This window comes from Sparus aurata, chromosome 3, assembly GCF_900880675.1.
Source record: "Sparus aurata chromosome 3, fSpaAur1.1, whole genome shotgun sequence".
NCBI classification, from domain to species: Eukaryota; Metazoa; Chordata; class Actinopteri; order Spariformes; family Sparidae; genus Sparus; species Sparus aurata.
In genome coordinates, this window is record NC_044189.1 from 1,297,671 (window position 1) to 1,309,821 (window position 12,151).

The 12,151-nt window shown below is 37.0% G+C and overlaps 2 long non-coding RNA genes across 2 annotated transcripts; one reads left to right on the plus strand and one right to left on the minus strand.

Annotated features, from left to right (window-relative positions):
* The first annotated feature begins 2,787 nt into the window (after positions 1-2,787).
* On the plus strand, positions 2,788-6,844 carry LOC115577565 (uncharacterized). The gene is made up of 3 exons (XR_003983203.1): positions 2,788-2,840; positions 6,339-6,431; positions 6,798-6,844. It is a non-coding gene; the product is annotated as an uncharacterized LOC115577565 (long non-coding RNA).
* Positions 6,845-8,557: 1,713 nt separating this feature from the next.
* On the minus strand, positions 8,558-11,385 carry LOC115578957 (uncharacterized). Its single transcript, XR_003983571.1, has 3 exons — positions 10,674-11,385; positions 9,697-9,789; positions 8,558-9,246 (listed from the first exon to the last, which is right to left on the minus strand). It is a non-coding gene; the product is annotated as an uncharacterized LOC115578957 (long non-coding RNA).
* Positions 11,386-12,151: the final 766 nt, after the last annotated feature.

A 12,151-nucleotide genomic window follows, 5' to 3' on the forward strand; every position in this document is an offset into this window, starting at 1 on the left:
TCGGACAGTTTGCCACAGGTGAGGAGCAGCTGGAGGAACAGGAAACATTCACACCATCATCCATCACCAGTTACAATAAATGTTCAGGTTTTTATTTCTTTGTCTTTATCCAAACTATATCACTGTTATAAGCACACATAGAAACAGACTTTATCTCAACATGATGCATCTTCTTCACAGAGCGAAGAGACACATGTTTTATCTCCAAAACAACCAACAACACTCATCTGTCCTGTTGAATCATCCTTCAGAGGAACTCGTCTAAATCTGGTCAGTCATATGAATTGTTACAACTGTAGCTACAAGTCAAAGTTCAGCAAATATAAACAATTTTGATCAGCCTTGTCTTATTGATTAAATAATCCTGTTTTTTCCAGGTGTTTGAGTGGAGGTTATAGTCGGGATTGCAGGTGATGTTTTCGTACCTTCTGTTTGGAGTACTTAAGTACATCACAAAGTAGAAAAGAGAGTTTGTTTTGTTGATTTAGACCAGAGCCTTTTTAAAATGTTTAATTTACCATTGCTGAAATGGTTTCAAAGACAGAGTTTCCTCTGTGTTAATCACTTGAATACATTTATTATTTATTCACACAAAATCACTCTGATGAGACACAAAACAACCACAGAGACACAAAACAACAGAAAATTAGGACAACAAGGACTACAGCAAAACAAAGTCACCACGGGACATCGACATAGAAACACAAAATGATCTCAAAGAGACACACAAATACAAAGATTCAACATGAGAAAGAGAAAGATTCTATATTACAAAGACACAAAACAACGTAAAAAATCTGTCTGAACATGATTCATAATAATTCATACAAAATTGTTCAAGTTAAATAAAAGGTTATAAAAACATGTTATTTGAAATGTACCGTTTCATTAACATGCCAAAATATTTCTTGTATTAGCATTTTTAAAAAATGAAAGTTTTAGCTTCAAAACATAATGTTGAAACAAGAAGAGAAACAAAGTGTGATGTTACCTGATGGGATCACCGTCAGCTCCACAGCTGCTTCGTTATTACACAAGTATGTTCCAGAGTCTGAGATGGTAACACTGCGAATGTAAAGTGATTTATCTGCCTGTGAACTGTATCGTCTGTCTGGGTCAGTAATGTGTTTCTTGATCCAGTTCACATCAGCTGTAAGAATGTCAACTCTGTGTCCACTCGTCTCTCTGCTCCACGTCACTTCACCCACCACATAGTGAAGACAAGGCAGAGAGACTGGCTGCTTCTCCTCGACTGTTTCGTGTTTTATTGCTGCAAATGACGAGAAGTTCTGATAAATATGAAGGTTCACATTTTATTATTATCATTAAATGGATTTTACTTCAGTGCTCTTGGATTTCATGATGTCAGAGCTATATTTAATCCCAGTTTAGCAGAAAAACATGAAGCTAACTGATCAGAAATGTATTTTAACAGACGAGTAACTGATTAATTTCTAAAAGTTCTTACCTGCAGTGACGTTACAGCCCAGAACAAAGACGACCAGGCAGCTGTAGATGTTCACCCTCATCTTCACACAGAAAAGATTCAGTTCCCAGAGTGAAGTCCGAGCTCTGCTTATGTCAGCATGGGAACAGGAACTGTGTGGTTAATGACTGGTGTTCTCAGAAAACTCAGTGTCTATTCATGGTTGATGAACACACATTTATTTACTAACCCTAACAACCACCTACACTTTCCTCGTAGTGGAAAGTTTTAGACTATAGACTCTAAGCATCACCAGGCCTCCATGTAACGAGCAGTCTGGATTAGATTTTCCTTTAACACATCTCTCTGTTGTTGTGAACACAAGTTTTCTTTTGTGCATTCGTCTTCCACCGACATCAAACACTGTGTTGGAACCAGAAAGTGTTCTGTGTTTAGTTGTAGAAGCGGTACAAAATAATCTATCGATGCTCCTTTGGCGTCCCACAAGGGTCTTGTCTCGGACTACTGTTGTTAATTATTGCCTGCACACAAATCTTCCTTTAGTGAACTCCGTTGATGCACACGGAGGGACAAACTTAACTGAAACTGAATATTTATTAAATTCTATTCAATGTGTGATCATATGGGTGACAAACAATAGATTGGTATTAATTCCTGGGCAGGTGGGTAAGCAGGTAGATCAGACAAAAATATTACCAACCAATGTGTTAAAGGTTGATATGTTATTATATATTTATTTTAGTGGTAGCGGAGAAATGTAAAATGCTGCAAGTCATATATTACAACAGATACGCCACGTCGCAGTTTAGGAAATATGTTAACCACTGAAGTGAAGTGTTTATTGGTGTTTTTTAAGAACCCATCCACACCAGCACCACCATATTAATATAGATTCTGTGTTTGATACAGCTGAGCCTGTAAGTTCTGTGTTCAGTCTCTCTTTGATAGAAATGAGTCCAACGATGAATCCTGTTCCTCTGAGCACACTTTAGTTTACATTCTTGAATCACACCATGTGTTCCTTGTTCTGTGGACTAAAAGAAGAAGAGATGTTTGGTTTGTCGTGTCAGTATAGGATACATTATAGAGGGTGTAGGTCTGTTGTGTTTCATGTGACTGGGCCTACAATTTAAAATATTTATTTCTGAGTCTTAACACATCCTGTCTGTGTGAAGCATAATTCAACGTCAAATTTGTAAACATATATTTATCTAACATAAAATCACACTGGAGTTTTTGAGAGAACAAGTCAGTAACCACACAGTTCCTGTTCCCGCGCTGACAGAAGCAGAGCTCGGACTTCACTCTGTCATATGAACCTTTTCTGTGAGGATGAGGGTGAACATCTACAGCTGCCTGGTCGTCTTTGTTCTGGGCTGTAACGTCACTGCAGGTAAGAACTTAGAAATGAATCAGTTACTCGTCTGTTAAAATACATTTCTGATCAGTTAGCTTCATGATTTTCTGCTAAACTGGGATTTAATATAACTCTGACATCATGAAACTCAAGAGCACTGAAGTAAAATCCATTTAATGATAAAAATTAAAATGTGGTGTTCATGTTTATCACAACTTCTTTTCATTTGCAGCAACAAAACATGAAACAGTCGAGGAGAAGCAGCCAGTCTTTCTGCCTTGTCCTGATGTGGAGGGTGAAGTGACGTGGAGCAGAGAGACGAACGGACACAGAGTTGACATTCTTGCAACTGGTGGGGACGTAGAAAAGAAACACATTTCTGACCCAGGCAGACGATACGGGTCATTTGCAGATAATTCACTTTACATTCGCAGAGTTACCGCCTCAGACTCTGGAAGATATTTGTGCAATAATGAATTAGCCGTAAAGTTGACGGTGATCCCATCAGGTAACATCACATTGTTTTTCTTTTTTTTTCCAACATCATTCCATTTTCATTTACATTTAGGGGATTTAGCAGATGCTTTTGTCCAAAGCAACTTACAATAACTACATTTGTCATAAGAAAGAAAGCACAACATATCACCATCGATACGAAAGAAAGAAAGATACAAATACAAACAATTCTCAAGCCCTGGTCTGCGCATAGCAGCTGCTATTTATCATATCATGTCTCACCATGTTTTTTAAGCATTGATAACAGACATACTTTTGCAGTTTAATGAAATGATACATTTCAAATGTACTTTAAAACAACATTACTTACCACAATAGATCATCAGGGGATGAATTCTTCACAGATATGTAATAGAGAAAAACTGTGGGCAGTTTTAAAGGGTTTGTCATTTATCTTTATCTGTGAATATTTTAATGCTCCTCATTAGAATGAAATAAAATGCAATTTTGATCTGAACATTTTCAAAAACTGCTGAACTATCTCTGCTCTGTGATCACATCTCAGTGCAGCTATAACCATACGGGACATAAATACCAGACATTCAAACTGAGCTCCTCACATAGTGAACAAGTGACTGAAACCTTTTGTTTCAATGCAAAGTATTTAATAAACACTACATGTTTATTAGACAACATACAACAATACATTGTTATTTTGCTCCAAGACATATTACAAGACATAATGAATGTACAGTTTGATCATACATTGATAATATATACTGTTACATATTATCGTATATACTTATACAATATATTGTAGTGGACAGAGTGGACATAATTCACCTTTTGGTTAGATTCTTTCTCACTGACAACAGACTTTTGGACTAGGCCCCTAGTAAGCGTCAGTGACTAACCATGGCAACAGAGGGGCTCGTTATTTTAGGTGTTTTCCGGCATTGAATGAATCTTTTTTGTTTGTTATGTACAGAAACAACCAGACTTGTTGCTACACAGTGGACCACTGTCATTCTGAACTGTCCTCATGATGTTGGAAGATCAGATGTTCCAACATGGAGCAAAGACGGTCGTGAAGTACAACAAAACCAACGGGTTTATGTTTCCCCTTTCAACAAGACGCTGACTATAAAACACGTGCAGCCTCGTGACTCTGGACTTTACTACTGTGATGGAAAACCTGCTGTGTATCTGACTGTGATCGAAGGTGAGATATCTGACAGAGGTGAGAGACAAGAAGTCTGAGAGCAACAAAGAAATATGAATTATTTTAAAGAATATTTCACGATTTTAGGAAATTAGCTTTTTAGTTTTCTTGGGTAACTCAACACCAACAACTCAAACTGTGTTTGATACAGATACAGATCTAGAGTCAGTGCAGACATGAACTTTTGACACTGTGTTAAGTTAAAGTTTGTGGTCTCATGAAGGAAGTCGAGCGACGTGCTCTGAATGCAAGTTCACAACACGATAACGAATGATCACAATACTGAAAGTGGCCTGTCTCAGATATGATGGATGTGAATTATGTTTCACATTATGTTTGAATATGATGGATGACTTTTAACGGGGGGCGGCTGTAGCTCAGTGGGTAGAGCAGGTCGACTAGTGATTAACGTTTAAGATTCACAGAATTCTTGTTCAAGATATCCATCAGATAAGCCATCAACTTACACACAGTTACAGCAACACAATATGTGTTTACATCAAGTCACTTTAATACAATTTAATTACATATTATTCATCATTTTATTTCAAAGGACTCTCATATGACAACATTTTCGCTGATGTTAGCTCGGACACCTAATTAACCTGGTGGAAAAATGACAGCTTGAATTTAACTAAAACTTACCGCAGTGACATTTTGATGTTGTGTAGATTTGGGTTGTCACAGAAACACAGTCAGTCAGTTTAATGTTACAGTTATGACTGAAAAGAACAACAATATTAAACAGAACCATCTGTGTGATGTTTAACCACCAGCTGTTTACCTGAAACACTGTGCGACCTCAGGGTGAATCTGAAATGTTAAAACTCAATATCTCTTCACTTAGATTTATACAAATCCAATATATGATCACTGTCACCGTGTCTATAGTCTTAATTCAATATGATTTAGAAGATTTAAATATATCTGAATTTTCTTTTTGGATTTCTCTCACTGAGATATCAGAAGTCAAGATTCAATTATAGATCTGAAACTGGAGCGAAGATCTAAAGTTTGAGTTAGAACGTCATTTTAAGATACAAAGTCATGGATAATCTCTTAGTGTCAGGTCATTTTAACACAAGAACTTTATGATCGATGGTCCCAATCTGGACTCGACTGTTATATCTAAACTCTCAATACAACTCAATGGTCCGTAGTTACAAATAAAAAATGCATTAAAGATAACTTACATTTGAGGAGACATTCTGAATTAAGATTTTTAGCTGTCATAAATGTATTGTGTGTTTGTTTAATGTACATTTTTAGAAGGTTTGATGGGATTTCCGTACTGAACTGAATCTTGTTTCTGCCCCACTCACAAGGAAAAAAGACAACGAAACCACCACCAACTATGACTACAACACCGCCAAAAACTACGACTGCGAAGTCGGCGATGATGCCACCTACAACAACAACTCCATATTCAACTTCAACATCAACATTGACAAGCACAGGTAGGTCTGCAATGATGATCTGAAGTCTTACTGAGTTATCATTTCTTACTTTGTCTTCCAGTCGCTCCTACAGACCAACGACTACCTTTCACTTTGACGCTTAGTACCGTTGTACCCTTGCTCCTCCTCCTCTTTGTCCTCATTTTCCTCCTCATCAGCTTCTGTTTTGTCAAAACCGATCTACATGTTGAATATTTGCTAAATTTTGACTTGTGACTTTAGTCTCTTAGTCTCTCCTTGTCTCTTAGCTCTGTGAAGCAGATGCATCGTGTGGAGATAGAGTCTGTTTCTATGTGTGCTTATAACTGATATAGTTTGGACCAAGACAAAGAAATAAAAAGCTGAACATTTATTGTAACTGGTGATGGATGATGGTGTGAATGTTTCCTGTTCCTCCAGCTGCTCCTCACCTGTGGCAAACTGTCCGACTGGTGATTGGAGGACTCTATCTAATCATCATGATCAGCATCACTGCCACCGTCTGGACAAAAGGTGAACATAGTTACATCTGTCAGAGGTTTTGTGCATCAGAAAATGTTTCTATGTCATATTATTAATGTGTTGAAACTCAGGAAGAGTAAATTGATCATGTTGCTGCAGCACCACCTGTTGCTGAAACGTCATCAGACTGAGCAGCACAGATCAGAGCTGCTTCAGTGTTCATGTCATCTGGAGTTTTATTTATTTATTTATTTACATCATTTAAGTGTTTATGAGATATTCTACAAACAAACAAACCAACAAACAAACAAACAGAGCTGACTTCATGTCCAATAGTGACCATAAATATGAACTGAAAAGTTAATACAGGAGTTAAATTAAAATGTCATCTCCATGTTCGTCTTCTGTCTTTGGCAGCTCGACAGGAACAGAAGTGACGCGCGAAACAAAGAGAAAATGACGTCTGATCCTCCGTCACACAGAAACAAGAGGTACAATCTATAGAAACCTCTGGACCAAGAATTTACATCTGATTTTAAAATACACTTTAGCTTCAGTCTTATACTATAATATATGGTGTATGTAGCCAAAATGTCATATGTAAGGGTTTTGTTCATAAAAGATGTTTTAAACATGAGAAAAGTTATTTTTTTCTTCTGTAGCATAAAAAGGCTTTGTTGTTATTTTACTGTTTGATCTGTTTATACTATTGTTTCTGAAGTTATTTGTAAGATTAAGAGTTTTGTTCAGAACCATTTTCATTCAAAGTAGAAAACTTCTTTAAGGTGTTTATAACACAGGAAACAATATCGTTCAAAACTGTTCTTACTCTTGTTTTTAGACTTGATACTTTTACCTACTTGATTTTATACTTGTGTGTTTGAATCTTCTGTCATTTTTTTCTGTGTGCTGGTGTTTTTATTTGAACCGAGGAGTTGCACTGAAACTTTGTTGTACACTGTGTAGTGATAATAAAGCGATTTGTGCTTTTATACAAGATTAATTTATTATTTTGCCTCATTTACACAACACAATATGGTTCTTTGTAGAACCCTTAAAAGACAAAAGGGCTGGGACCCACAGATGAAGTCATCGTCCAGCTCACCGTCCCAGAATTCCCCATTCTTCACACCTAGTTCCAAAATTCAGCTTTGAGGTACTATTGGTCAGGGTGACAGACCCCCCTCTGACCAGACTTTCAAAACTCCAGCACCTTCCTTGCTTAGATAGCACAAGACTTTAAACTCTGGGTGATGTAATGCATATGTGTTCAATTTAAGTGTTTGTTCACTGTTTTGATGTTATTGGAATCTCATGTCAGGTTATTGGTAGTTCGCTTTCCTAGACAGCTAATTTGATGTTCGATGCTTCACACAGACTCAGAGTCTCTGCATGCAACTAACCATATTTATCACATCACACACACATACACACACACACACACACTTTTATATAGTACATGTTAGGTAGATTGTGTGCTTTCATCTTTGTTGCTGCCTATATAACACTGTACAAGAGTGAATGTTGCCAATATAAATGGTGCCCCGTACGAGGCAATGTACTGTCAGCAATTATTCATAAATGTGCAATATTAATTTCAGCATAATTTTGACAGTGCTGAAATGTGAGAATTACTAAAACCTTTAAGCCAAAAGTCTTTACATTTAACCACCAGCCTAACACAGAAGTCAAAATTTTACGACACATTTGATTAACCAAAATCTTTTAGGTAATTAACTGTCCTCTGAGCCATTTGCTAATGCCGCAATCGATTAAAGTTGAAAGTGCTCTATAGAAATTGTGAGAATTTTAGTTCCAGAACCAAAAGTTGTTCTCCTACAGGTACAAGCTGAAGAATGGCTCTATGGAGCACTTTTATTTCAAAGTGTGTGACCAAAGAAAACAAATTACAGAAAGTACTCATAGATGTCTGCACAATCACAATCCTCTGAATTTCAGATCAATATAAACAAAAAGTCAATCCACTGAGATTCTTCACACTGCACTCATTAAACCTTTAATTCAGCCTGTGGAGGAATATCGGACTCTGATGATTGTCACATGATGTAAAATTCATGTTTTCTTTGATCATCTGTTTTGATGTTTTACGCTCACTCTCAGTAGATGATGTCAGATGTCAGATGTGACAGAGCTGATAAAATCATGAGTGACATTAATCAGCTGACACACGACTCAGTTTATTTGGAAGTTTCCAAAAATGGAAAAAGAGAAGGATGTGTAAAATAAACAAACAACTGGACAGTACATATACAAGTCTGCAAAAACAAGAAAGTGAAGTGTGAACAGTTCAAATAGTAAAAAAAAAACAAAGAAGTCATTTTATGCTACAGAAGAAAAAAAAGTTTTCTCATTTTTAGATTTAACCATTGATTTTGTTGAAGGGAACAATTAGTCTTCATTTTGTTAAAGCCTCAAAAACATTTTTAAAACCAACATCTTTTATAAACAGAATCCATATATATGAAGCTTCTTGGTTATATACAACATATATTATTCTAGAAGACTGAAGCCAAAGCTGTGGCCACTGAAAGCACAGTGCTCCTTGGCAGAGGTTTTAAAATGCAGAGCCAAAACCACCAGAAGAGACTGTTGAGGTGTGCAGGACGTCCGGGCAGCTCCGTCCACCAGACACCTGTGAGGAGACACCAGAGGACAGAGCAGCAGATATCACAAACATAAGAATGAGAGCAACAAAACAACAGCTGAACAATATAAAGTATATTTTAATATCAGATGTAAATTCTTGTGCCAGAGGTTTCTATAGATTGTACCTCTTGTTTCTGTGTGACGGAGGATCAGACGTCATTTTCTCTTTGTGTCGCGCGTCGCTTCTGTTCCTGTCGAGCTGCCAAAGACAGAAGACGAACATGGAGACGACATTTTAATTTAACTTCTGTATTAACTTTTCAGTTCATATTTATGGTCACTATTGGACATAAAGTCAGCTCTGTTTGTTTGTTTGTTGGTTTGTAAAATATATCATAAACACTTAACAAATGAAGTTAATAAATAAATGAATAAAACTCCAGATGATATAAACACTGAAGCAGTTCCTATCTGTGCTGCTCAGTCTGATGATGTTTCACCAACAGGTGGCGCTGCAGCAACATGATCAATTTAAATGTCTCTAACTCAGTTTTCACATTTTGCACAATTCATGTTTGTACAGAGCTGATGTATAAAAAACTGTGAGTGCCTGCTAGTTAAAAATCTTCCTGAGTTTCAACACATTAATATCATGATACAGGAACATTTTCTGATGCACAAAACCTCTGACAGATGTAACTATGTTCACCTTTTGTCCAGACGGTGGCAGTGATGCTGATCATGATGATTAGATAGAGTCCTCCAATCACCAGTCGGACAGTTTGCCACAGGTGAGGAGCAGCTGGAGGAACAGGAAACATTCACACCCTCATCCATCACCAGTTACTATAAATGTTCAGGTTGTAGTTAGAATTGCAGGTGATTTTTGTACCTTCTGTTTGGAGTAATTACAATATATTACAAAGTAGAAGAGGCAGTTTATCATTGAACCTTTTAAAAATATTAATTTACCATTGTTGAAAAGGTTCCCTCATAGTTAATCACTTGAATGCATTTATGATTTATTCACACAAAATCAGTATGAAGAGACACAAAGTGACAACAAAGAGACACAAAACACAAAATTAGGACAAAAAAGGACTACAGAGAAACAAAGTCACCACAGAACAACTACAAAGAGATAAAATGAAAAGGAGAAAGTTCTATATAACAAAGACAAGAAACAACGCATCTCACAAAATGTCTGAACATAATTCACCATGATCAGAACAAAGTCTTGTTCACTGTTTGTGGTGAGGCAGCGAGAAACAAGTGAACCCACAAGAACACAGAGCAGGATGTGTGAGTTACTTCCTATTTGTAAATATAGTGTGTTAACCTTGATTCACAGTCAGCAGCAAACCTGAGGCAATGTGATTGTGATTTTGGGCGATATGAATAAAATTGATTTGATTTGATTTGATTTGATTTGATTTGATTTGACAAGGCACAGTTACTGACTGCTTCTCCTGGACTATTTCATGTTTTATTGCTGCAAAGAAGTTTTGATAAATATGAAGGTTCACATTTTATCATTATTTTTTCATTTTATAATTTTCAAGAGTTCATTGCTGTTGAGTTTTGTGTTTTAAGACAGTTCTGTCAAGTTTAGAAAAAAAATATGACTTGATATGAAAAAATGTATTTTAACAGACGAGTAACCGATTCATTTCTAGAAGTTCTTACCTGCAGTGACGTTACAGCCCAGAACAAAGACGACCAGGCAGCTGTAGATGTTCACCCTCATCTTCACACAGAAAAGATTCAGTTCACAGAGTGAAGTCCGAGCTCTGCTTCTGTCAGCGTGGGAACAGGAACTGTGTGGTTACTGACTGGTGTTCTGAGAAACTTCAGTGTCATTTTATGGTTGATAAACACCCATGTTTACTACTGTGTGAAGATGAGATCTCCTTGGCATTTTGAAGCTAAAAATTGCTCAACTCCCAGTCAGGCGTGGGCACTTCAAGCGACCGCGCTAACTTACTGTTTAGCACCCGGCTAACTTGAGTGGGGATAAAATAATTTAATAATGCAGCTCTTCTAGACTTTTCAAACATTAATGGATGGAATAGCTCAAATTATGGCAGTGAATATTAGGAGCAGGCAGTTGTGACAGTTGAAAAAATGTATCTACCATTTTACAGCCTCTTCTTTCACAATGTAAGCTTATGGGAAGAACGCTTTTTGAGCTGCAGTGCATCATGTCATGATGTAATTACACAGTTTGGCCACTAGCCTCAGAAAGTGACCTCCAGCTAGCTCCCAGTAGCTAGCTATCAGCAGTTAGCTGTCACTTTGCTGATACGCCGCCTCTTAGATGATGTTATTGTTGGTTGTTTTATTTGCTGACACGCATTCAGTGCTAATTTCTTTATTAGAAGGTAATTAAAGACAATTGCAAGAACATACAAATCATATAATTATTGTTATTTCAAATGTTTTTTCCTTTAATACACCAGAGTAGATCATTAAAGTAGATATTTAATCCCACAGGAACAAAAAATATACCTTTGTTTGTCTCACACAGACAACAAAAAGTAGTTTAGCAGGCTAATTTAGGTTTGGAGACTTTAACTGTGTTAGAATTATCCAACATGTTATGAAAATACACTCCTGTGCTTTCCTGAGTTCTGTTAATGAGACAGTTATAGTGGATCACATGATTTCTAAATCTGTATCACATCTGCTTTTAGGCAGAAGACCAAAAACCTGCAGGACTCTGCTCAGCTAATTAAATATTCATTCTGTAGTCCACCACACCTGCTCCATCATCCTGCAGTGATGTTTAATTGATTTAAAACAGACTCCAGAACCAGAACCACAGCTCAGCTGCTGGGTCTGATCCAGCCTGTCCTTATACGCCCCTCACTGGAGTTATGTAATAACTCTACCCGGGCGTTAAAGATTAAAAATAACAGTCTGGGCAGCAGGAAGGTTTGATGTAACACCCTAAAAAGTGTGCTGGTCTATTTATGTAAACCACTTCATTTCTATTTCTCCTCTAAACTCATTAAACGCGGCGTTGTTTATGAAATTCTGGACTTGACGTATTTTTCACTATAACTGTTTGTTTTTTGCTCTGATAAGCTCTGATTGGCTAATACGCATGTCAATCATTATCGGACCCGAGATTCTCTGGTGCTTATTGGCTGTGTCTTCCTGTC